The sequence below is a fragment of the Spinacia oleracea genome, chromosome 3, assembly GCF_020520425.1.
Source record: "Spinacia oleracea cultivar Varoflay chromosome 3, BTI_SOV_V1, whole genome shotgun sequence".
In the NCBI taxonomy this organism is placed as follows: domain Eukaryota; kingdom Viridiplantae; phylum Streptophyta; class Magnoliopsida; order Caryophyllales; family Amaranthaceae; genus Spinacia; species Spinacia oleracea.
Window position 1 is genome coordinate 17,413,450 of NC_079489.1, and position 5,004 is coordinate 17,418,453.

The window sequence follows — 5,004 nt, forward strand, 5'->3', positions numbered from 1 at the left end:
GTTTTTTCTGACCAAGCAAATGTGTTGGGACGCTGCGTGATCAACACTAATTTGTTCTAGAATCGGAAGTATATATTTTCTCTGTTCTCTAATAGTTGCAATACTCCCATAAGTTATAACATTATTGTTTTTGATAACTTTGCACTGTTAACATCATAACTTCGCCCTTACCCCTAACCCTAACTATTGTACTCCCTCCCCCCCCCCCCCACACCCAAAAAGACGCGTCTGTATTGTTTGTTCTTTCTTGTTGTACTGTTTGTTCTTTCATGTTTTTTTTTAAATTTATCATAAAATTGTTCATAATTTTATTATTTGTTCTTTCTTCTGAAATTTTATGTTCTTTTTCATATTGTTTGTTCTTTTTTGTTGAATTTTTTGCTCTTTCTTGTTTATTTGTTTGTTCATAATAATCATCTGGTTAATGTCCATAATGAAAATAAGCTCTTCATTGATCTTTTATGTTTTTACAAGCGCTTGTATTTTTTGTTCTTTCTTTTTGTATTGTTTGTTCTTTCTTGTTGTACTATTTGTTCTTTCATGTTTTTTTTTCAAATTCATCATAAAATTGTTCATAATTGTTGTATTGTTTGTTCTTTCTTTTGGAATTTTATGTTCTTTTTATATTATTTGTTCTTTTTTTGTTGAATAGTTTGTTCTTTCTTGCTTATTTGTTTGTTCATATAATCATCTAGTTAATGTTAATAATGAAATCGTTCATACGTTTTATTTTATTTGTTCATACCTTTTGTATTCTTTGTTCTTTCTTGTTCTATTACTAAACATCTTTTAAACCCTTGTTCTTGCTTTTTTAACCTATTTGTTTAATTTCTTTGCATGCTCATCATTTTCAAATCAGGAAATATTCATTTTTAAATCAGTTGTGATCATCATATCAAAATACTCACTATTTTCATTTTCAGCCTACAACAATGAGGAAATTGAAACTGGAAAGTCAAATATTGTGTTCAAATCACCCTTCATACACACATTCAAAAGTATAAGAACTCGAGACTGTAATAGCCCACTCCTAACGAGCTGCTTGCTAATCCCACTTGACCCTTAATTAACGAATTTAACTCAAACCAACAACTCGCAACCTAAAAATGTAATAACAAGAACTGCGGGACCATAAAAATAACCCATGGAACTCCTTAAAAGAAAATAAATTACAACCCACTTAAATAATGAATCTTAAATAACAAGACACATCTTCTAAGCAATCTCCACCTTGAAGCAAGAAAGTGCGCATTAACAACTCAGCATCGCTAGCCATTAACTTAAACCGAGTCATCTAATCCTGCAAAATATAACTCTGCCCCCACCAGGACAGGTTCAAAAAACAAAGTCAGCGGAAATCTGAGTACACACTGTCCAACCTGAAATACTTGCATAAGTGGCTCAAAATATTGTTTTGGTTTGTTTATGGTTTGTAGTAAAACTTATTTAAATTCAAACTTATGATACACAATATTTCCTTGTTAAAACAAATCACTCAAATGAAAAATTACTCCTGAATCAATTTAAGAAACTCTTTTGTCATCAATTACTTGTAATTATTTTATATATCTCGCAAAGGAAAATAATAGCAAAAACAATATTTACATATAAATCCATGATTGTACCAAACTGCGCATATAAAACAATATACCCAAATATTTAGAGAGAAAAATCCCAGCACAAAACTTCTCTAGCAACCAATTTGTTAAAGTATTGTTCACGAAATTTTAACGTTCCCAACAAATAAACAAATTCCCAATATATAAAGAAAACAAATCACACTTGTTTCTCGTCGTATACTTTGCATTACTTGCACGAAATATAAATAATTCAACGATTGTTAGACCAAGTCGTTCTAGAAACCAACTCGATAAGCCAACTTTATTCCAATACGTAAATATATAAAATTCAAAATCAAAATATGATAGTTTTGCATTTGGGGAAAGTGAACACGAATAGAGAGGGGTCACCACGACCAACTGTCTCTATACGGTGGGGGGGTCGTCACCCTCCTGCTTAATATATGCTTGCAAGACTCTCAGGACGGCAGCTGCAAGTATCAAACTTGCCTGCAAGACGGCAGCTACGAGAATTTAACTCGCCTGCAAGACGGCAGCTACGAGCATTTCACTCGCCTGCTAGACGGCAGCTACGAGCATTTCACTCGCCTGCAAGACGGCAGCTACGAGCATTTCACTCGCCTGCAAATAAGATGCTTATCACTAACGCATGTGAGCATCACGCCACACATACACAACTAATTTCCCCTACATCATTACTTTGATACAAATTTGAATAATCGTTCTCATTACATCGTTGCATTATCTCAATCATGAATTAGTTTCTTTCTCGATATAGTTCAACTGAATTTCCTTCTCAAAATAATTCCTTAATCTGATTAATTAACATCCTCAAGCCTCGTTGACACCTTTTTCTTGCACTATTCAGGCCGTAGTGATCTTGCTAAGACATGAACATTTCTCATGATTTATTTCTTTCACTAAACTTCTTAAACCACTAACTCATAATTTGACCTCTCATAAGTGACATTCTTTAACATAGTCCCATTTGAGACTAATGAAATATTAACTAGGCTCGTTGTGTGATTTAATTATAAGTATTAAGTGTTAGATTTAACTATGTAAGCTTAGTGTGCCTGAAATATGTTTTATAAATATTTATATAAAACTCAAATACACAAAGATTACCTTTATTATTCTTTGAAATGTCCACTAGTTATATTTCAACTAATAGGTTACAAAAATATGAAAACTTGATTATTTGTTTTAGAGTATATCGTTACTTTTTTTTTTATATAATAAATTCTTTTATAAAACTTGTCAAAGGTTCCTTTGTTTTCAACTAATATCATTTAAAGAATTCAAAACAAAACTAAAACGTCTTTAGTTGTAGCCCTTCCAACTCTTATGTTCATTAAAACACTTGAATGTTTCCCAAAACTAGTTTACATTTATATAGTTCATAAATTAAGAAAAACCATGCGACTACATTTTAGAAAATTCCAAAATTTGGCGGCATGTTAAAAATGATTATAACTCTTTGAAATGACACGCTAGAGATTGATTAAAAACTCAATTTTTATTATACTTAATGTAGTTTAGAACTTTTCATATTCCACGTTAAAAACTCTTTCATTATTAAACCTTGATTAGCAAAACATGTGTCCTTTAAGAAACTCAAAACAAGTATAATTCGGAAAACTAAAATGTAACTCTTCCTAGCAAACCAACTCTTTAAGATCGTTTCCATCTTTACATTGCTTCCACTAAACCTTAGTTTTTAGACCTCTCATAATTTATTGAACATTAATATCTTAGGAATTCAAGTGAGTTTACTCATATCCTTTACGAGACCTTACTTCGCCCTTTATGTACCAATTTCAAGATTAGCCCTTATTGATGGCATTCCTTAACCCTTGAGGCTCATTCACATTTTTTCCATAATTAACCATGACATCAAGTACTCTTGATGGATTCGGTTCTTTGGACTCAAATTCTTAGTTCAGAAGCATTTCAAATTCCAAATTCGTTTCCTACTTTGCAAATCAAATCGAATGTCATATCATTACATCAATTAAGAACTCAAATCGGAACCATTTTATAAAATCAATTCAATAAATCATTTTATTTAAACAAATCAACAAACAAAGTTATTTGCAAATCACAATTGAAACATACATTCATATAATGCATACTACTACTATTACTTTTTAATATATAAAACACAAATTATAGTTTCAATACCGAAGATAGTTGGACAATGTGTACCTTCCCCCGCCTACACTATCAACTCCAAGAATCATAGTTTCTCGATCAATAATCATAGCTCAAACTCCGCACTGACTTCTCCATAACCATCTCCCAATAATTTACCTCAACCAATAATGACAAGAATTAATAAATTATTTACTCAAATCAAAATAAAACTTTCAATAATTCTTTTAAGAAATCCTTGATTAATTTGCCAAAATCCATTCTAAAATTTAGCATACAATTCAGTTTGTTTTAGCGGAACTAGTTTGGATTTGTTAAACAACAATATTAACAAAATAATAGTATACCATAATAGATTTATCTAACTTCATATAAGATATTTCTTCTCAAAATAATCACATCAATTTGAATCCATTTGTTAAATTATTTCTCATCTCCTAATTTACAAACTGACTTGGAGTTTGATAATTAAATTAGCCAAAAGAATTATGGTTTGGTTTAAGAAAATATACCTTACAAAAAGGTTCAGGTTGCTAATACGATCAAGAGCAAGCAGGAATATCAACAACCAACACCAATAGCAGCAATCGACAGGTGACAACCACTGGGGTGGTCCGGCGGTTCTGGCCGAGGGAATGAGGTGGTGGTGTGGTCAAGGTGAGGTGGCTACAGTGGTGGTTTCACCGTGAGAAGAGAGTAAAGAGGAAGAAATTCAGAGGACAGATCAACACCTCACCATCAAGAACAAAAGTAGAACAACAGTAGCGCAACCACCACAACGACAGCGGCGACAAGCCCACTAGGGCGGTGGCACACCCTGTCACCAGAGAGGAGTGAGAAAATAAACTAAAGATGAAGTTAGGGTTTGTAAATTTGGGGGTTTTGATTTAATTCAGTTCTAACAATTAATAGAAAGGATTTGAAAAAAAAAAATTACCAATCTCTAATAGAATGAAAAATGACAAGGATGACAATTAGACCTGTCAAAAGGGTCGGTCGGGTCGGGTTGTAAAAAATTATTTTCGGGTTCGGGTTAGATCGGGTCGGTCACTTTCGGGTTCGGGTTTACAAATGCTTGTTCAAGACCCAGAACTTTCGGGTTCGGGTCGACCCAACGGGTTGAGAGATTTTAAAACGCGCATTATATTTTCATTAATTTAGGTGATAAATATACAAAATATGGGCACAAATTAACAAATTTTCCTACACAAGTTTATATTTAGTCAAATTCAACCATAAAATGGCGTATAATTCAAATTAAAATCATATT

General features: G+C 32.3%; 1 long non-coding RNA gene across 2 annotated transcripts; it reads right to left on the reverse strand.

Annotated features, from left to right (window-relative positions):
• Positions 1-941: 941 nt before the first annotated feature.
• Positions 942-4,639, reverse strand: LOC110802296 (uncharacterized). Of its 2 annotated transcripts, XR_008930079.1 has the most exons (3): positions 4,247-4,639; positions 3,789-3,893; positions 942-1,315 (listed from the first exon to the last, which is right to left on the reverse strand). It is a non-coding gene; the product is annotated as an uncharacterized lncRNA (long non-coding RNA). The 2 variants fall into 2 exon arrangements; XR_008930078.1 differs by lacking the exon at positions 4,247-4,639 and having other exon boundaries at positions 3,789-4,240.
• Positions 4,640-5,004: the final 365 nt, after the last annotated feature.